We start from the raw sequence: 22,246 nt of genomic DNA on the forward strand, positions 1-22,246 counted from the left end.
CTGTGCCTTCTCTGATCATTTTTTCATTGCTTCTCCAGCCTTCCTATGGCCAGGGTCATCAGGTGGCCCTTTGCCCCTTCCCATTGTCCAGGTATTCTCAAGGCTCCAAGTTACAGAAGCAGAGTTGCAGAAGAGAGAGACATTCAGTCAAAACACCTGAGTGGGATTTGTCTCCACTTCTGCTTCCAACTGGCTACTTGACTTGGAGCAAGTTATTTAGCCTTTCTGGCTTTCTTTGTGCTCATCTGTAAAAGTGAGACCAATTCTCCATGGTGTGTATTTTGGAATCATGTTCTCCTTCCTCTGCCCTATCTGTTCGTATCTGTGTGTCATAACAGCGGTCACAATGGTACTATTTTCAATGTACACTTTTCCAAGTCTTTCCTATTCATTGTATTATTTGATCACCATATGAAAATGGTGAGATATTCCAGTTAGGCTCTCACCCCATTTCCAGATAAGGAAATTGAGCTAAGATAGAGGAGGTTATATGACTTGGCAACATGACAGAGACCCTAGAACCCAGATGTATTTTACTGTGGTCTGTCAGGCTTTTCTGGTCCACATGCTGTTTGCATGGCATGGGGCAAATTGCTAGCGGTGCACCCACAGTCCCACAGGACTTGTAATAGAACACACACACAGAGACGACTGATAACTGAAAGTCATAGATGGAAGAGCCAAATGAATAAACCACAATTCCCTTTCATCTTGTTGCCTGTGAAGAAAGAATCCCTTTTTCTTAGATGGAATTCCCCTATCATTGTGGGAGAGAGCCCCATCTCTCGTGGATTCCATGAAGAGCTCCACGACGGAATTTTTATTTTGACATCACTGCTTCAACTTTATGTAAGCACTAGCCTTGGGATGGATGTCTCTCAACACTGGTCTGTTTGGACTTTAAATAGTGCACATTTTAATGTATTCTGAAATGTTGACCTGTAGAGCAACAAAAATCAAAATTGGAAATTATCCTGGTAAGTTTTCTTCTGAATCCATGTTTTAGGTCTGGGTGTTTGAGAAGTACACAGAGTTTCAGTTTCATTTTTAGTGAAATTGAGACATAATAGGATTTACTCTGAAACTGCACAATTTGAATAAGAGCTATAAGAATATCTGGGTTATTTTCTATTTTTTTTAACTACATTTTCCTAGGACTTTTGACAAGGCTTGTAAGGAATATTTAAGTTTTTGAATATGTCAAGCATTCACACAGTTTAAACAGGATAAAGTGTGAAAAGGTGCCTGTCATGTGAGAAGTTTCCTTCCCGTCTGTCGTCTGTCCCTCTTGCTGTGTTCCACCTCCTAGTTCCCATCTCCTCCCCAAATAGCTAACCACCTATCAGTTCCTTGTTTATCTGCCCACAGACTTTTTTCACATAAGAAATAATACAGTACAAATCTATATGCCTTCTTGTTTTATCCTTTTATATACATTATGGCATACACTACCTAATAGCCTCAGCTTCTTTCACTAGCTAGAATATGAGCATTATGTATCAGCACATAGTTTCCTTATTGTTTTCTATTATACTTGCAAACTGTTTGATTCTGTGAACGTGTCAGAACTCATTTATCCAGTGTTCTGAGGATGGACGTTAGTTACTTCTGATCTTTTACTTGAGGAAATGAATAGCTTTGTTCACGTGTTATTTCATGTAACGGATGGAGTGTATCTTTAGGATGTTTTTCTTTAGCCACTACTGGTGGATCCAAAGGTATGTGCGTTTGTAATCCTCCAAAGCAGCGGATTTTTATTAATCTGATGAGTTAAAGAAAAAGATATCTCGGTGTAGTTTTAATTGACACTTTTGTTAATATGAGTCAGATTGAGCATTTTTCCTCAGGGTAAAAGCCTTTTCAGATACAAACTCATGTGTTCAATCCTTTGCTGAGTTTCTCTTGGTTGTTGATGATTTTCATTGAGTGAAAGTACAATAAATAAGTGTATATTTACTAGTTTCAAAGTTTGCTATGGGGTAGGCTTCTCTTTTAGGAGACAGTGACCATTCTCATCTCCTTTGTATTTAAAGTTACAGTTGATTAGTTTTGACCTAACAAGTCATGCGTCTTTTTATTCTGTTTTTAAGATTTGGACAAAGTTGAATTTGAACAAACAGAAGTATAACTATACTCAAAGTCCTTCTCTTTCCCCTGCATCCCTTCATATGGTTGAAATTTGTTCAATATATTTTGAAAAAAAAAACAATTGCAATCAAGACAAACTCCCAGTTTTTCTTCCTAATTTTAGAATCATTTCACCAGTTCTTACAATAAGAACTGGAAGAACTAATGATGTGAAACAAACAAACAAAAAAAAATGGAATTGTCTTCAACAGAGTCAATCTAACAGTATAGCTAAATGATTGTTCTTGTTTCCTCTCTCAGATGTATGAAATGATTTTTTCTATTGATAGTTTTCAGAGATTTGAAAAATAGTGACATGCTCTGCTTTGGCTGAACATGCTATAAAATTAACCTCCTGACTTCATAGTGCACTAATTAGAAGAAAAGGAAAAGCTGGAATATGAAAGGGGGATGAGGTGGCCTATGCGCTGAATATCAATGATCTGATTGATGCAGCACGTAGTATCGAGCAGCTGTTACGAGCCAGGCGTTCTCCTGGACACTGAGAGTGTGTATTAGTAAATACGAAGGGTATGCCTCTTGGCTTCTCAGAGCTGGTATTCTAAACCAATCTCTCTTTACCCTGATTACAATCAGAATCACTTGGGGAAGCTTCACAACAATCCAATGAATGGGCCCGTGACAAGAAACTCTTTTTAAGGATGCAAGTCAGGAACAAATATTTTTTAAAACTCCCCCAGATGACTCTAAGTGAAGCTAGAATGGAAAACCACTGGGGTAGCCATACCCCGGAGATGCCTACAAAACCACAAAGTATTTTGAAGAGGAAGTGGTCATGGAAATTTTGATATGATGTAATATGAACTACACAGCATCGACTTTGAAGCATTTTTGGCACAATGTTTAACTTAAAAAGCAATAAAGCCTTAAGATCAGCATTCCAATATAAAGATAACTTGAAAGATAGAAGAACAGGTTAAATGGCACCTCCAGGAAAAACACTGGACAAATCCAGACTGTGATACTTTCTCCAAGATGAATGGCCTGGTTTCTTCCAAAAAGACAATGTCAAGAAAAGCAGAGAGGGCTGGCAGTGAGGTGGAGACAGATACAGATTAACAGAGAATAAAGAAACAACCGAATAAAACACCTTGATTACATCCTTGTTCAAAATATCTTTGGGAATAATTTTTGGGGACAATTTAGGAAATTTAAATATTTAAATATATACTAGAAATTAGATGGTATTAGTTAATATGGTTGATTTTTCATAGATATTAGATATATCATTATCTATGTACAAGAATGTCCTTATTTTTAGGAGATGCATGCTAAAGTATGTAAGGGTATCAGCAACTTTCAAGTGGTTTTTCAATGACAGAAAATGAAAGCACATGTATAGATAAGCAGATACAGTCCTACTTTTTTAAGGAATTTGGAAGAGGCTGAGGTATTAAAGATGAGAGAGGCTGCTGCATAGTGATAATTATATTTAATTACCTACCATTTACTGAGTCTTATGTGCCAGATACCATACTAATGACTTTATATGCAGGATATTAGTTCCTTTTTAACACAAGCATTATTATTGTTTTAATTTGACAAATGAGAAAACCGAAGCTTTTAATAAGTAAACAACTTAAGTTCTCACTGAGCCAGAATTTGAATCAAGTTCTTCCTGTTTCCATTGTGGGTGATCTCGATTATCAGGCAGCATTGCCCCGCCTCCAAACGGTACTGTGACCACTGCTGTGGTGACAGAAAGCACACAGGCTGTGGACTTACTTCCATTACCAGAGTCATTACAACGCAGATCCATCTGATGTTTATGCATCTGCCCCATGGACTGTGCCCTCCTTCTCATTCAGACACCATAGTTAGGCCTACCTACCTGGGTCTAAATCTTGGATCTGTCATTGATTAGACACTTGTGCTTAGACAATTTTTTTTTAAAAACTTCCCTCAGTTTCAGTTCCTCTTCTAGGAACTGAATCCTAATAGGATTGTTATGCAGATTAAATAAATACATAAAGCACTGAGGGCAATCCCTGGCATACAGTAAATGCTTAATAAATGTTAGTCACCCATCCCCCAGCTTTTTAAAAATTTAATTTAAATGGCTTCAAATGATTCCTGCTTATACAGAAAAACACCTGATGCTCAAAGTGATTGCCACTGCTGGATCCTGCAATCATTAACTATCGATCTGGCATCAGGGACCACGGCTTTGAATCCCTAAAAGTTACAGCAGGAGAACTCAGCTGGTATGCACAAATATGTGTTTGTTATCAGTAGGATAGTCATTATGATTCATTTATTAAGGCTGTGAGTTTATTAGACCTCTGCCTTCTTTTAATTAGTAACACCACAACCCACTGATAGAGGCAGGTCATCAGAAAGCTGAAGGCTTAAAACCATGAGCTATATCTGTCCTCGACTTAGGTGGTGAATACGTAACATCTTCTGAGCTAAAACATGGGCACAGAACAAAGGAGAGTGCTTCAAAAATCTCTTGGGGCCAGCAGGTACACACTGGTTCAGAATAGCCCTAGCCTGAAACTTATAGGTGTTCCATGGCCCATAGGATCTGCAACCCCATCTACTTTATGGACAGGCTGGTTGAGAAAAGGGAATATTTTAGGGAAAGTGAGTTTGGGGAACTACATAGTAGATCAAGAGGTAGCAATATTTTCACTTACTCTTTCAAAAGATATCGAACACCTACTATACACCAAGTATTGCTGTGGGCATTGGTGTTATAGATACGATATTTGTTCAAATGTATTTTTTATTCAAATTATTCTATTAAAATGTTTATTCCAAATTTAATTCTAGTGGTAATAACATAAATGGATAAATAAGGTGATTTTAGAGAGTGCTAATATGATCCTAAGGGTTCCTTGAAGGGCCTCTTCATTCTTAGAAATGACCTAGAACTAACCTATACTGGCAATATTCATGACTGACCCCTTGTCCTACAGGTCTTGCTTCAAGAGAAGCCTTTCTTGACCCCCTCTGAGAAGGGCCCCACAGCTGTTCTCCATCCCAGTAATGATCACCATCTGTGATGATTGGTTGTTTATTTATTTCCTTGTTTTAAGTCTGTCTTGCCCACCTGGAGGGAAGCCCCATGACAGACAGTGGGAACCTTGTCTGTTTTGTTCTCATTGGGTTCTCAATGCCTTTTCCAGGGCCTGACCCATGGAGGTTTCTCTCTTCAGTAAATATCCATGGAATTAGGGCAACCAACCATTCCAATTTGCCTGGAGCTGAAGATCTGCCCAAGACATGTGGTTTTCAGTGCTAAACCCAGCACAATCCCACATGAATTGGAGTGGTCAGGTCACCCTACATGGAATGCATATCCTTTGGATAAGAAATTAGTCCCAGACCTTCCATTATTGAAGTTGTATCTCAGATCTCATTACCCGGGACCCAGAGCAGAGGTGTCACTGTGCCGTGATTTAGTCACCTGGAGTCACTGGCTCTAGGCCGAGCATCAGGGAAAAGTGTGAGTAGATGCCCAGGGACTCTTCCCAACATCACAATCACTATAATAATGCAGACTTTGGACTCCAGAGAAAGAATATGCCCACAGTCATAAGGTCAGTGGGGTTAGGTCAAGTCTATCACTTCCTGTCCTCTCCAAGCCTCTTGACTGGCTGCTGCGATATCCAGATGGAACTAGTCTAAAAACTAATAAAAACTTAATATGAAGTAGCATTTGTTGGTGAGAAAACACCTCTGAAATCCTGTCGTGCACTCCCCTCCTTTTACAGTTGAGGACACTCAGAATCTGAGTGTTAACGTCCTTAGTGGAGAGCCAAGTTCTATAGGAGCTTCTTTGTTCCCACACAGACCAGGGTCCCTTTAAAAATTGGTCACGGCTCCTGCTCTCTAGGTGAGAAAATGTGTCCCTTCCACTGTTTGCTCTCAACTAGCTGTCCTGTTTTGCATTTCTTTCCTCATTTTGTCTGCTCTGGAACAAGTTCTGCTAGCCTTTTTTTGCAAATGACTTACTTCAATATACTGGTTGTTTCTCCTCAAAAGAATTCCTGTTTAACAGGTTCAGATATTCTCTCATGCCCTATAAACTTCCTTAAAAAAATTCTAGGGCCTAATAGACATCTTACTTGTCAGGTAAGATGTTCCTGGAGTTTATGTCATTGAGATACACTTTAAAGGACTGGTTCCGGCATTATACATGGGTTTTTCCTTACCAAGGAAAAGACGCAGATCAAAATTAGCATTCATTTTTGTGTTGTTTGTGTTGGGAATCAAAAATTGGCAATATGTCTGCCATTAGCCCTCATGTGAGAGTGGGGGCAGGGCTAACCCAAATCACATCTATTTAGAGATATTTTCAAAACAGTATGTCCTAGTTCAACTATTTTGGGAAAAAAATACAACTTGTTAGTATTTTGGAAGTTAGAAAGTTTGGATTCACAACTGACTTTTGTAATACCTGGTGTTTAACTTTTGACTTAGGCAGGAAGCGCATTTCAAAAAAAAAAGTTTATTTACACAACAAAACAGAACAACTTAAGACAAATGTTTTATTTATGTGGGGAAACTTTATTTGGACTGAGGCATTTTATTTGACCCTCTGTTATAAATTTCTTGCTGTGAGAGGTATGAAGTTCATACCTCCATAAAGAAGGCTTTGGTCTTTCTCAGACTTATTTCCTTAGGAGCTTTCTCTTAGGAGATGATCTCTTTTAAATCACTGAGTAATAGTCTGGGCCAGAGAATTCCTCTTTTCTTCCAATCTCCCCAAACTCCACCTCTACAAGCAACAGTTATGCCCTTCTACCCCATTGACTCATCTGAACACATCTCCAAACATATACTTTGACTCTCTCAACAGACCATTCCATGAATAGGGACACATGTCCATATATTCAACCTCCATTTTCCTTTAGTTCTTGACCATTCTTCAGAGACAGCTAATTGGAGACAATTATGTGAATAATTGTAGATTCTAAAATGATCACTACTTAATTCCAGGCCCTGGAAACGTTAATCATATGCTAGTGGTGTTAGTCTGTGGGAGATTTGACTTTAAAGCAGGTCTCAGTCAAGAATCAAAGCTCTTTTGTGTGGATACTCACAATAAGCATCACTGTCTGAGAGGGGATACATGCAATCACATCAAAACGCAAAAGGAAGCTAATTCTGATAAGCTATGTGAGATGTATAACATTCTTTAACAAACCTTTCACACATTATACTTTTGTATGGTGAGACCAAATAAAACTGTGCTTTTGATTGACAGCCATACTTTATAAATATGATTAATCAGTGAGCCGAACAAGGTAAAAAAATAATGTCACCAGTATAGATTGCCTTAAAATGTAAGCTTTAAATATAGAAGTTTAAGGTTATGCAGTATAGCTATATGAAACTATAGCTATAATTATAACAATTGGGGAGTTTTTTTGAGAAATTTATGGAATTAAAAAAAAGTATAAACACTGTGTATCCACCACCCACAAATGATAATAACGAATATTTTGTTATATCTGCTTTCTGTCTTTCTTTATGAAAAAATTCAAACACAACACAAAAAATTGAAGCCCCCTTTGCCTCCATCCTAGTCCCACCTCCACCCCTTCCCAGAGACAACTGTTCTTTCTCATTCGCTAGTGAAATACAGTTAAGCTATATGATCTGCTCCATTCGTTTTTGTGCAGCAATATTTAAACATATGTACAGAAATGCTGGTTTTCCAATGGAAATAATATTATGTAAGTGTCAAAGTAAATATTTGGATATTTTACCATATTAAACTTTACAAAATTATCTAGAAATCACAACAATGCTGTAATATTTTTTAAAAACGATATGGTCTTATTAAAATAAATTATTTTAGTAGATGAAAGACAAAATATATTAGGTATATGTTTTCATTATGATAACAGTAAATGATTAGAAAAGCTTTTTTGATCAACATCATTTCTTGAATATATTTGATGACATCTGATGAATAGTTAATGACATGGTTACTTTAATGATAAAGCAACTAAGAGTTTACTATCTTGAATATTAAATAAGATAAGAGCAATAAAGATATTAGCAATCTTTAGAGAATTCTAATGAAAAGTATTAGCAACATCTAGAGAATTCTCCCTTATATAATACTTAATATCTTGAGAATATTTGTCATCAGTATTCTCCCTTATATAATACTTAATATCTTGAGAATATTTGTCATCAGTATTTGAAAACCAATTGTACCTTCTACAATGTCAAAGTAGTTCCATAGATGTCACCTCTGCCTGCAGAAATCATTAGGAAATAAAATCATGTAGCTTTTGAAGTTTGGGGCTTATCATCCAGGCTCTTTGACCTGCATAACTTTGCTATTATCTTGTTGGATGGCCTTGGAAAGATCATTTAATCTCTCTAGAATTCAATTTCCTTTCAAAAATGCCTTGGTTGGTGCCATGGGGGTGGGGAAAGAGTAAAAGAGATGGTCATTAATATTTCTACCAGTTCTAAAATTTTATTTTTCTATTATTCATTTTCTTTCTCCCTTTCCCACTTTCTCCCTTCCCACTCAATGTTCTAGGACATAGATTGGTAATTAGCCAAAACTAAGGGGATCTTCTAGCAAAGTAATCAGACTTAACACTAAAGGCTATAAGAATTTGAAACAGAAAACTTATCTTAATTCGTTTTAAGATCAATTTATTCACAAGAAAGCAGACAAAAACTACTAGAAAGAAAACAGAAATAGAGAAATACATTTACATTTACTATTCGTATAAAGATTTTATAGGATGAATACTTATCTAAACAAACTCATGTTAAACAAAATTGAATTTACACTCAAAACAGCATTACATCTTGTCAAAATGATGTACGTTTAAGGTTATGAAATATTTCTTTGTGCAGAAAAAAATAAGTCACCACGCATTACAGAACCAATGAAAATGATGAGACTGTCTCATAACCTTATGATCAGGCCAAGTTATATTATTTCTCAATATCAATATCCCTCCTGAGGATATTACAAATAATTACTTTGTATGAGTAAATAAGAATTGGCAAATGAGTGAAACAGTAATGCTGATAAAGGAAAAAGAATAACTTCGCCTTTCAGCAGTTCTTATCTAGCATAAATGAAGATCCATTAATTTTTTACATCTCCCTAGGGGATTTTGAAAACCTACTACGTCGGTTGTGGAATTTCCCATGGGGTCATTATATTCTTTTGTACAACTTAAGGTCTGAGACATAATAAGTGACAGTGATAGAAAAGCACATGGGTCTGTGGAAGAGACTTCCCTGGAGTCATCTTTTATAGTCAGTCCCTTTGTCTTTAGGAGTATCTTCTTAGCAAACATGAATAAATATCTGTAATATCTGTAGTGATCCCAGGAAAGGGAAATATATGCCTCTGTAATGACAACCGTCAGAATTGAATGACTCTCACAGATCCAATGTTCTCCCTAAATTAGATAGTGGATGTGAAAAAACATTGTAAACTCTCATAAGTGTTGGGAATTACTATTGAGATGATCATTCCAAGACTGACCCAAGCATGTGTTTCATTACCAAAATTCCTTCTAAATGGCTGGGCTATAAAGGTGTTCATGTAGTTGGGCAGGGACTCGGGACCTTCAGTATCTAAATCTTCATGTTCTGCGTTCATCATCCTTCCCTCAGGTTCCAGGGAAATGCATGTACACAGGTCAATGACAAACACATACACACTTTTCATTACTATGAAATTCCAGTGTGGTCCCCTAGTGAGCTAGGCTGGCCCATGGACGGAATTCCTTTCACTCAGAGGAGAAGCAGGAAGGGGGCACGGTACCAAAGTGCGCCACGCAGCCTCCTTCAGCCTTTCACCCTAGGCTCTCAGGTGATGAGGAAAGGGAAGCCCAGGAGAAGCCCACTGAACAACAAGGGCAAGCTAAGGGGTTTTTCTCTAAGGTCTGGAGCTGGGCTGATCTAATTGGCCTGTCCAACATCTTGCACAGAACTCATCTCAACCATTGCAGCCCTTTGCTAGAGAGTCCAAAGAGAGGGGATCCCCAAAAATGAATCCTATGGCTCCAAAGTGTTTTTGTCTTGACTTAGCCATACCACGATAATATTTCCTCGTCCCATGTGAAAGGGGTGGGGACGGGGGTGGAAGAGCTATATTTCATATTAACAGAACTTGCTTAGGTCTTATTAACATACCTCGCTGAAGAACTGTTAAGTGATTTTCTCAAAATTGCATTTGGTCATTCTTCATGTTTTTGCTTTAAAAAATTTTCATGGATCTTTTGTTAAAATACAAGACAGGAAAGTGCATCATACTTAGTGGGTTTGTCTTCCTTGGCGTTGAAAGTGAGAAGGCCATGGTTGTGGTTTAGATTGACTGTTGATAAGTAGGGTGATCGGTGCCTTTGTTTTCTTACCTGTATAAGCTCAGACTAAAATGCCTTATGCTGAAACTGTTCATCTCCATATTCCAGAGTGACACTGAGAAAATAAATGAAAGAGAAAATGTCAAAGTGTTTTGGAGAGTTACTTGGCCATTTCACAAGGCCTTTTAAGATCCAGAGAGAGGGAATTCAATGCTGAAAAAGGCTGCTAATCCACCTTGGATATCTTTAATGTTTTTCTTACACTGAAGCTGTGATCCGTTCCCTTATTCTTTTCTGTCTTTAGTCCTATTTCGTGCTCTGGGACCTCATTCATCTTTCACAGGGCAAGTTTTACACATTTGAAGGTAGTTATGCATTGTGAGTATTTTCACTTAAAGTTCAAGTGTTTTGAGAAAATCATAAACCAGGGCCCCTGGGTGGCTCACTCCATTGAGCATCTGACTCTTGATTTTGGGCCAGGTCATGTTCTCAGTGTCCTGGGATCGAGCCCTGTGTCAGGCTCCATGCTCAGTGCAGAGTCCACTCCTCTTCCTGCTCTCCCTCCCTTTCTCTCTCTCTCTCAAATAAATAAATAAATCCTTTAAGAAAAGGAAATCATAAACCACAATTAATATTGAACTTGTGTCTCAGACAAATAATAAACATTGCTTTCCAATGAAAACAACTCTAGCTTAAAGACATATATCTACTAGTTTTAATAGCAATATCTTAGACATGTAAAATGAGTCAAAGTGCTGGTATATTTTTTCAGACATTATTTCATAAATCTTACAGTAAGGAATTAAATCCATTTTATAGAAAGACCAGAGCACTGGCATCAGAGAGATACAGGTTTGATTTATTGTTTCTTCAGCTATATGGCCGTGGCAAGATACTTATCTTCCTAAGCAGCATTCCTTCATCTCAGAAGTGGAGAAAATAGTACCTATCTCTCAGAGTTTTGGCAAGGATCAAAGATAATGTAAGTAAAAAAAAAGTAACACAAATATGATGAAATACTCAACAGAAGGTAAAAGGAATGAACATCAACATATATCAATATGGGTAGATGAGCAAAGTCAAGAGTTGGAGGGAATACACTGAGAAACAAAATAAGATGGATTGTACAATAGCATTCAGGTAAACATACTCATGTGGCACTCACGTAAAACAATATCGTCATTGTTCATGAAAGGTGGATTGAAAAACACACTAAATACATTGTGAAAGAGTAGGTGCCTTTGGAATGGTGAAAACTAGGATTTTAGGTGGGAAATGAGAGACTAATAATATAAAATAAATATATTAAAATGATAAAATTTAAAAAAGAGTGTTGGACATGAATTAGTCATGATGATTGCTCCAATTTTGTGCACTTGAGGTCCAAGAGGAAAAGAACAGAAAAATAATGTTTAGCACAGGGCCTGCCATATACTTGAAGCTCCATACAAGTGGCTATTTTATTATATGAGTATCCGACTCAGCAGGGCTTTATTTGCATCAGTGTGACTGGTATTATAGAGCTTAACAACATTTATAGGGATAAAAATTGATCCAATGAAGTCAAAAGACCAGAAAGAAACTATGGGAAGTAGAACATGGAAAAAATATCTTTTCTTGATAGAGAATAATTGATACATAATCATCACAGCTATTATTTATGGAGTACTTACCATTTACTAGGCATTGATTAAGTCAACCAATACATATTTATCGAATGTTTGTGCTAGACACAGTTCTAGACATTGGAAATACAGCAGGAAATCAACAATCACAATAACCACAACAAACCCTGCTGTTTCGCAGCTTATATTCTAACGAGGGGGAGAGCGATAATAAGTGAAACATACAGTATGTTAAATGGTGGTGAATCCTATAGAGGAAACAACAACAAAAGGAGGGAAGGACACTGTGGAGAGGGGGTCAGGGAAGGCTTCTCTGAGGGACGTTGCTCCAAACCCACTTCATGCATTAACTCTTTTGATGAATCTTCTCAATATGCTGTGAAGAAGTTACTTTTATAAACTATGACTGCTGTTTTCATATGAGCAAACTGGGGCCCAAGGTCCTTCTGTATTTCTTGTAAGGTTTTTTTAACTGGCTAAGCAATAGGACAAGATCAGAGTTTGGGCCACCTGGCTCTGGAGCTGTCCTCGTATGTATCTCATACAGGGAGCTGGAAGGGGCCCTGGGGGATCCACCAGAATGGAGAGCAGGAATGTGGCTTGATAAAACATTAAATCAATATTATCATCGTGTCCATTTTATATTTTGAGAATCTAAAATAAACATCTTTTGTTTTGGTGAGAAAAGACTTAAGAAAGTAAAACAGGGCAGAATCTTCTGGGGTGGTGGGTGGATATATCCAGAGGTTATAAAGGATATGTCAAATATTTCCACTCAGAAATCCTGATTTACTCCAACCCTTTTAACTAATTGCTACAGACCCGGGAACCTCAGTATTACACATGGCTTGCACAACCTCAAATGGTTTGTTTGTTACAGAATCAGGATGGAAAACTGAGCTTGTAAAACGAAACAACCAGCACAACCGTAATAGCTAGGCTGGGCAGCACGCGCCTCTGTGCCTCTCTGCATGGCAGACTCCCACCAAGCCTTTTTGGGCTGCATGGCTTCTCCTTTAAACTGCAGAGAGGCTCAGAATGAATTACTGAGTTGGGGAGACCCATTTTCAGGAGAAAAGGAGAGAGTATAATTAGAGGAAGACAAGTAAATGGAGACACAGATGAAGAAAATGAGGGGAGGAATCAGCTAAGAATAGGCAAGGTGAACTTGGAAGATGAACGTTTCCAGGCTAGGAAGGAGGAGGGAGAGAAGGAGGATGGAGCCGGGACAAAAAGGGTTCCTCTAGCTCAGTAATCCTAATTATAGTCCTATAAAACAGGTATGAATAGTGTTGTTTTTTATATATGGGAAAACTGAAGCTCAGAAAAGATACTTTACTTACTCAAGATCATGTAGCTAGCAAGAGTGTCTCGGGATGCTTCGATTTTTTTCTTTCCATGGATCCCTTTCTTCCCTTGTTTCCATCGTTTCTTCCCTTCAGTCTCTTTTATTTGTACAAGGTGAAGTATTGAGGTTTTTACCCTTTTTCTAAAATAGTTACCAAGTATCCAATGATAGAGTATGTGGTTACCATGACAACACAGTCTTTACGGAGGACTGGCCTCCCCGCCTTGCCTCCAGAATCATATTTCACAACACAGATTCCCTTCCTTTGTGGAACTTGTAAGAGCCGCAATTTTATATTTTGTTTGGTTGACCATTTGCTTAACGTTTGTCCTCCACCAGACTGGCTGTAAGCTTCAGAAGGGCAGGAACCTGCCTATTTTTGCCTGGAGCGTTTTGCACAATGCCCAGCGTTCGGGCTCTGCGTAAATATTTGCTAAGCAAATGTTCTTGTGGTTTCTCTCAGCTCTCTTCTGAAAGTACATGGACAGTAACCTTTAGCTCATAATTATGTTAATAGATACTGTATAACGAGTCGGGCCGGTATTTACAGGTAGTACACAGGTAAATGAACACACACACACACACACACACACGACTTCACAAACAGCTCCGGGGAGGCGGACTCAGAAAGAAACGCACGCCACCCGTGCGGGCCGAACCCACGCAGGTAAACACCGCTGCGCCGGGCTCTACCGGCCTCCGCAGCGTCGGAGGGCACCCAGGCGACAGTGGTGGGGCCGGAGTCCCAGGCGTGGGCGGGACCCGGGCTCCGGAGGCGGTGGCGGCGTGGGCGGTGAGCTGCTCCACGATTGGCCCACGCCTTCCGGGGCGGGGCTGGCGGCGGGAGGCGGGCACTTGGAGCGAAGGGGGTGTGCGCCGCGGCTGAGGCCATAGTTTCAGTATAAACAAGGCACCCGACTGGTTGGGCGGATTTTTTTCCTTCTTCCCGCGCGCTTTAGTTCCTCTACTCTGGTCGCACTTGTGGGCGCGCGGCAAACAGCCGGAGAGCCGAGGACCCGGGGTCGATCTGCAGGTGGGTTGTTCGCTGGCCAGGCATCTCCCGGAGGGACCGGAGCCTGGCAGCGGGAATGTGCGGCCGTGCTGCCCTCTGCGCTCTCCCAGACGGCCGGTCCGGGAGCGGCGCTCAGAGCGAGCCTGGAGCTCAGGCGCCCCGGCTGCCCGGGTGCGCCTCGAACAGGCGGGAGAATCGAGGTGACCAAATGCTGTCTGGCACAAAGCGCCTGGCAAAAGCTAGAGACCGAGGGAGTCCCCTGCCTGGCCGCCGAGGGCGCCTGGGGCTGCCCCGGGAGCGGACCGGGTGCCAACAGGTGCCTGGCCGAGCCGCTGGGGCCCGGGCAGGGACAGGCTTGGGTTTTGCTTTGCTTCTCTCTCCCCGATCCCGCAGCCCGGCCTTATGTTTGAAATCTTGGTAGTTTTTGAGGGTTTGTCTGAGTTCTAGTCGCGTTCATCCTTTCATCTCCTCCTTTCTAGGGCTCTGCTAGGCTGTTTCCTTCTACTACTTAGCTAGTTTTCGTGTGTGTTGGGGGTGGGGGGAGGATTGTTTATTTTTGGTGTAGCTGTCCTATGATCTAAGATCTGATTCTTAGGAAAGGACAGGAAACGAAGTCATGTGCTTAATATTTGTTCATCCTTCTGTTCACCGGGCGAATTTGGGACCCACCGAGTCTCCTGGGCTTTTGCCTGAGCTCAGGTGAGTCTCCTGGAGACACCTGGCTAGGTTATAATAACGTGAGCCGAAGTACCTAGGAGCCTTGCGGCAGCTAGCATAACACAGACTCCACTTTCTAGGGGAACCGTGGGAACAACTTCAGTGCTGTACAAGAGCAAAGGGGGAGATGGGGGGGGCTGGTGTGTACACACCTGTGCGTGTGTTTGTGCTCGCATCCGCGTACCACCTGGTTATTGCTTGAGTATTGTTTCGCACCTTACCCCGATCAAATTGACGCAGTTCAGGCTAAAGCAAGGTAGCTAAGCCCTCTGACAGTGCAGAGGGTGGTTCAGTGATGTAAATAGCAGGAGGAGCTCTCTAGGGAGCGACCTTCTCTTCTGAATGTGGATGTGCCCATCTTCGCCGATGAATTCGATGGGTATAGTGTGTGTAGATGAATATGCACACAAATTTGTGTATGTGTGTTTGGGCCGAGCATGTCTCCAAGGAGTCCATCGTCAGCAGCACCATGTGACAGCGGTCAGGAACTGCTGGTCTGCGTAGATCTATATTTAGCCCTGGATGATCTCCAAAGGCCGAGGGAGGGTCTCTGAACTGGGTGCATAAAGGGGAAGAGTCTAGGGATCAGGGTGTTGCACTCTTGAATAATGTCTGGTACAGTCAGACTCAGGTGGGGTGAATAATTATTCTTTCCTCCTGAAAACAGCAGCCAGAGCTTGGCATGTGATAGCTATGTCTCAATTTAAAACATTGTTGGACCACTGTGATAAAACCTACGCTAAGAAACAAGGAGGTTACAATTAATCAGAATGCCTCATTGGAGATTTGGGAGGAATATAACTGATCAGATAGGGTTTGGGCCAAATATAAAATTGATTTTCAAAAAGAAATAAAAATTTGGGGCTGTTGAGATTTTCATAACAGAATAAAAGAATGGCAGCTTGTTAGATCCTATCATTAGTGGTTATTTTAATTTTGCAGGGACAGTTGTTGGGCCACTTTCGACAGAAATCAAGGTTCACAAGCATTGCTATATTATTCCTTTCGAGCAGATTTTCTGGCAAAGATGAGAAGATCAGCTACTGATTAGCAAGTTTCTTGTTGGCATTATTCCACTACACATCGGTCAATCCTTTGTTTTCCTGGAGGTGGCAACATTTCTGGCTACTAAGCATACTGGCCTTGTACTTTCCAGTTGTCTGATGGAGTGTTAAATTCTTAGAATTTATTTCTCCCATGGTTCATTTTCAGTCTCGCTCCATTTTATGTGCTCTACAAGACATTTTCTACTACCACACCTGATACCTGAGATAATACTGTCTTTTGGAATAGAAAATCACCAGGAAGCATTTACAATTATTGTCTTTTTTACCCCAGCTTAGCATCTAACCTTATATATTCTTAAGTATATATTACTTATTGTTTCTAAAAGTGTATTATTTATCATAATACATATTTCTTATATTATTAGTAACATTACATTCTGACAATCTAAAATTAACCACTGACTAATAAAGTACAATAGACCCTTTCAAAAAAAATAACAATTGAATAACTCCTATCTAGGAAAAAGAAATGAAGGGGAGAAGCTGGGTGAGTGTCTATATGAGGCAAGGTACCTAATAATGGCACAGGAAATGAGGGAATCAACATTATTAATCTCCAAAGGCTACCTGGAAGAAGTAGACTTTGGAGGAGCAAGTTGGATGGCCCCAGCAAGTCTCCCCTGAGACAGGAGAATGGGAAAAGGGGGGTATTCTCCCCTACTAAGGGAAGAAGTTGGAATTCCTGAAGCAGGGATTGAGAATCTTGATTCGGATGCCACAAATATTAAATGAAAAAGACATCATAGTGTATTGTGAAGCCTTAAAGAGACAAATTGTACCGTTGAAAATACTGCTTAAGATTTATGGCATTTTTGTTGTTAGTGGTTGAATTTAGGTGTTGCCTCCCCACTCCCTTCACTTTTCTAGAACTACGGTTGTCCTTTTTTGGTTCTCCAATTAAACCTACAAAAAAAAATAGATTTATACAACCCTTGATTATCTTAAAATAACAGATATTGTAGCCTAGTGCTGTGGACAGATTTCCTCCCTGGGATTAGGGAGATGGGTTCTGGAGCCCTCACAAGTCATTTGTTCACTCCCTCTACCTATAATATCTATGAAGTTGATGGGGTGTTGAACTAGATGATTTATGAGTCCCTTTTAGTTCTGTGACAACTGATTTATTTTGCTGTATTATCACTTCATGCATTTAGATGTTCAGCTACTTTCTGGGTGTAGGGAAATGAAGAGAAGAGAGTGAAGTTTCTTTGTATTGACAACAACTATGTAGAGATTTAATATTTTCTTGATCTCCTTTTTGCTTTTGTTTTTCTCCTATAAATTTATTAAAAAATACTAATTATCAAGTTGACTTAGAATTTTTTTGACTTAAATCAATGTTACCATTTATGAAAAATTTTAAAATATTTTATTTATTTATTTATTTGAGAGCAAGAGCTGGAGTGCGAGGGACAGAGGAAGAGGGAGAGAATCTCAAGCAGACTCCCCGCTGAGCTTGAAGTCTGATGTGGGGCTTGATCTCATGACCCTGAGATCATGACCTGAGCCGAAACCAAGAGTCAGATGCTTAACTGACTGAACCACCCGGGCATCCCACCATTTATGAAATTTTTAACCATTCTTTGACCTATCATTTTTTCTTAGGTTTATATATTTACTATTCCATTTCAAGGTATGTCTATGTCTAGAGGTCATTCATTTGATTCAAATTTTATTTTATTAGGAAGCCCTGGTATGAAAATCAGTTTCACACAGGGAAAGTACAAATTAGCCTTGTAAGGAAGGAAAATACTTTACAGATCTCCAGGATCGTTCTATTTATCAAAAAGAGAGGAATGGAGGGGGAAGGATAAGCATAGTTTTTCAAGAACTTGCAGCCAAAAAATAAAATTATCCCAGGAACCGTGTTACATAATAAAATGTAAATAGAAAATTCTGCTTGTTTACTAAGTGTTCTCACTGAGTATCAGGTCATTTTCCTTCCGAAATGAATTGGGTTTAGAAATATAAACCCTTTTAGTAAAGGATGCTCCCCGTATGATATTCTATAATTTGGCTTGAGAGTTATCGTATAGATGATTCAGCACCTGATATCTGTGCCGTCCATATGGTAGCCACTAGCCACATGGGGATATTTCAACTTAAGTTTAATTAAATTAAACAGAAGTAAGAATTGAGTTTCTTAGTTGCGCCAGCCACATTTTAAGTGCTGCTTAGTGGCTACTTGTGGCGAATGGCCGCTGTATTGGACAGTGTAGAAGAGACCATTTCCAATATCCCAGAAAGTTCTTTTTGACAGCTCGTAATTAGTTCAGGATGATTTGGATTATTGAGAAGATCACTTTTGTCCCTCTGGGAAAATGAAATAATTATTTCTCCTCTTATTTGGGCACCTAAGACCTACAAAATAAGACCAACTTGACTTTTTCAGCCAGTATTTGTTTTCAGCTGTGCAGCACGAACAGTGCCACTTTCCAAAGCTCAATAATATGCCAGATCACAAACACCAATTTCTTAGGTTTTTTTTCACCCAGAACTCCAGTTGTCTTTTTACTTTTCTAAGCCATCACCCACCGTTACGGCTGGGAAGCACCAATCTTTTCACAGACAAGGAACGTGGAGCCATCTACTGTTCAGCTCAGGAACTACATGGCAGTTGTCATTTCAAAATAATGCATAAAGAATCTCAACGTGTTCTGTGATCTGTTCCCACATGGTAAAGATTTGTCTTGTAGAAGTTTTAAATGACTCTCCAGGCCCATTTAGAGTTGCCATGTGGTGAAATGTTGTTTTGTGTTTTAATAAATAAACTGCTAACAAGATATCCCCAAGACAAAAGATGACAAATTCTTTAGCTTTAATTCTCTTCCAAGGAAACCAAAGATAGTAATTATTTGAGTCATAATCCTCTTCCTCCATCAATTAGGAATTAGTAAAGATTCTTAAGTAGCATCGAGGTAAATCAAGCAAAATGCAAGTTAATTTTTTTCTTTTTTTGGTATGAAAGCCTATAACATCGGTAAATAGTAACACCAATTTCATCATATGGAGAGAAGTAAGAACTTCTTTAATAAAAGATACTTTTCCCTCCTTGATTATGAAATTTACTAAGCATTGGGGGCTCAGTTCCAAAGACTGTACCTCTCTGGGAGTGAGTTACTTTCTGTTCACGTGCCAAAAAAGTGAGTTATTCAGAGTTGTCTACTCTGCATTGTTTGTGCTCACAGGAACTGTACCTCTTTTCTCAAGGAGGTCAGCAGGAGTATAGCATTTCTACAGTTTCCAGAGCTGTTACTGGAAATATCTGCCTTTAGGACTTCCCCTGGCTCAGGAAAGATGTGAGAAGATAATCTTCTAGACATTTTCAAGCTCAAAAGAAGCCATGTTTTAGAAAGTGTCAGAAACGTGACTTTTACTTTCACCCTGAATCAAATCCATACCTTGCTATACTCTGTAAGCATGCAGTCCGTCCTTGTATTCTAAGATCCAGTGGTGCCAAAAGGAGGCTAGAAGTACTTGAGAAAACCAGCTGGAGTAAAGCTGAAATATGTGAACTCTTTCTCATTCAGCTTTCTGGAACCTCCAATGAGAAAAGGAAGAAGGCGCATCTCACCAAAGTGCAAAGTTCCTTTGGAATCTAGATGGGAATTGGGAAACCGGTAATTCCAGGATATTAAATGAAGCCTCTCCTCACTAAACAAATACACTTTCAAAGTTCGGCTGTGACAGGGAGCCTTCCTTTACTTCAGTGGGTTTGTTTTTACATTGGGACACATGCTCAGCACTCGAACAGAAACGAAAAGATAGAAATCAATATAAAGGCATTGGATTTGTTAAATGTTTAACCAAAGTACTCTATGATGAAATATGGATCGAAAGCTCCCCATACCTTTTTTTTTTTTTTTTAATGTGTCCTTCCTTTTCTAGCTCATTCACCTAAGTGTAAGGGAAATGCTGACTTGACATTCCGGTAGAGACTTACAAAGCACCTAGAGCAGATGTTGAAGGATAGCTTTTGATTTAGTTCCCACATCCCTCTTTTCCTCAACCTCTTTTCCAATTTGAATTGTCACCTGAAACCACCGTATCCTGGTGCACCTGCCTCATCATAAATAACATTGTGCAAAAGCAGTCGCTAATTCAAACACAGTCTGCTGTTTAGAAAAAGGCAGCTTTTCATCTGGTGCTTTCGTTGGTTTGAAACCATTAGGTGTGCCTTTCAAATCCATTCATCCCTTAAATCACCCAGAGCTTGCCTCCCTGCTTCTGGATCAATGTCAGGCTGAACTTTGTCAGAGTCCTTGGAAGAACATGATATATCTTCGTGACTGAATTAGCTGCCCCTGTAACACATCTAGTCTGTCAACCAACTTTTCAGCTTACCAAGTTAATTTTAAGAAAGAGCATTCATCTTGTACACCTCAGTTGGGTATATCTTTTACTCCCCTTTGGGAAGTTTTCCAACAGAACCTGTGATCTGTATGCTAATTTCATGGCTCTAAGCTTTCTTTTAGCCTGGTTCATTGTTTTAAAAGCTGAAATCTGTTTCCCATTGTCTCATCACATCTTTCCCCACCTCAAAGTGCCATCTCAATTAAGGGGGAAAAAATACCTGTTTAAATATCGTTACCCAAGCCAAAAGAAGTATCATTTTAAAATCCTCTTTAACTCCATTTGATTGGTACTACCTGAAAATACAAGTATTCCTTGATTTCTAAGGAGTCAGGCTTGAATGTGTTTGACCAAGCTTCCCTACAGAACCGCCATGTTCTTCTTCTTTGAAGGTGATTAGCTAAATCATACCTAGCTCTGTACAGGTCTGCACATGTGTTTCCTAAACCGGGGTCTGAATTCCCCGAAGGTATATGCAAACTTGCTGGTACATTTCTCTCAGGACAGTGTGGGGAGAGTTTTGTGATCTCCGGAGAAATTTAAGAGCCATTGGCCACATTGAATATATTGTTTCCCAGGAAATGATTTACAAATGAAACTTTGTAAGGTGAGAATTGCTTGTGAGATTAACCTGTCCTCTGCCTTATCTTATTGGTAGTGATTTGAGTAAAGTCAGCCGTTTTGTTTTGTTTTTTCCAAGTATCTCATATAAATCTTTTTTTCCCAAAGGAATTAACTACTTTGAAGTTTGACTTAATAGTAAATTAATGGCAGCATTTACCTTAATGATGTCACACATTCTAATTTTGGAAAAGTCAGGTTCTCCTGAACAAGAATTTTGGTTAGCAGATAGGTCTCCTGGATTGGGCAAAATCTGTGCGAAGGAAGGGTGGTAGACAGTGGAGAAGTTGGTTTTGAGATTCTATTGGAAAGGGTAGAGGGGAGTAAATTGAAAGTTTAAAGACCCTAGAGACAGTATTCATTGTGAGAGCTGTAGAGAGAAGGTTTGCTGCAGATAAGAAATCAGAACTACACTGAGAGGAAAATAAATAAATGGGATCTCTGGGATACAAGCAGCCTCACCCTTTGCCTTTCTTCCACTACAGAAATTAGCAAATGATTCCTGGCGTTAATAGTGCCTGGGGATAAATGTTTTTCTGGATTCTCATGTCCAGTACTTGGATATTTTCTCTGTTTTCTTAAACAAGAACCAAGCTAATATGTAATCTTCCGAGCCTTGTGTTTCAACTGCAGAACTGGAACAAGTAGAATTCAAGTCTTGGATGACAAATCTGAGTAATACTGAACAAACAGTAGTTCTTGATGTGGCTGATAACAGTGAAGATGCTTGAAAGAAAAAAACTACTATGTTTATCTTCTTAGGTATTTAAGGTAGACTTCATGGACAGTACTTTCTGTACCATACTGTTGACCTCCCCTTGTTTGTCAAATGGATTTCTTACACAAGGCAGTTGATCTTTCTAGAAAATGGCTAGACTGGCCACTTGTTAAAGATTGTCCAGAAATGGGTCATGAGTACTGTGATCCATGATCTTTATTTTGGTCATTTCTCTCAGTAAGATTTTTTACTGGAGATCTATAAAGTAAACACAAGCAAATATTACTCTATTTAGTTGAATCTGAGATGCTGTCCATTGTAAGATGCTCTTTTA

At 39.4% G+C, this 22,246-nt stretch overlaps 1 protein-coding gene across 1 annotated transcript in view; it reads left to right on the forward strand.

Annotated features, from left to right (window-relative positions):
- Positions 1-14,303: 14,303 nt before the first annotated feature.
- Positions 14,304-22,246, forward strand: part of RASGEF1B (RasGEF domain family member 1B) — a 37,501-nt gene continuing 29,558 nt past the window's right edge. The window contains exon 1 of the mRNA XM_011218947.3: positions 14,304-14,457. The gene's annotated coding sequence lies outside the window, so the exon portion shown is untranslated. The remainder of the gene's footprint in view (positions 14,458-22,246) is intronic.

Source organism: Ailuropoda melanoleuca, chromosome 11 (assembly GCF_002007445.2).
Source record: "Ailuropoda melanoleuca isolate Jingjing chromosome 11, ASM200744v2, whole genome shotgun sequence".
Lineage (NCBI taxonomy): Eukaryota > Metazoa > Chordata > Mammalia > Carnivora > Ursidae > Ailuropoda > Ailuropoda melanoleuca.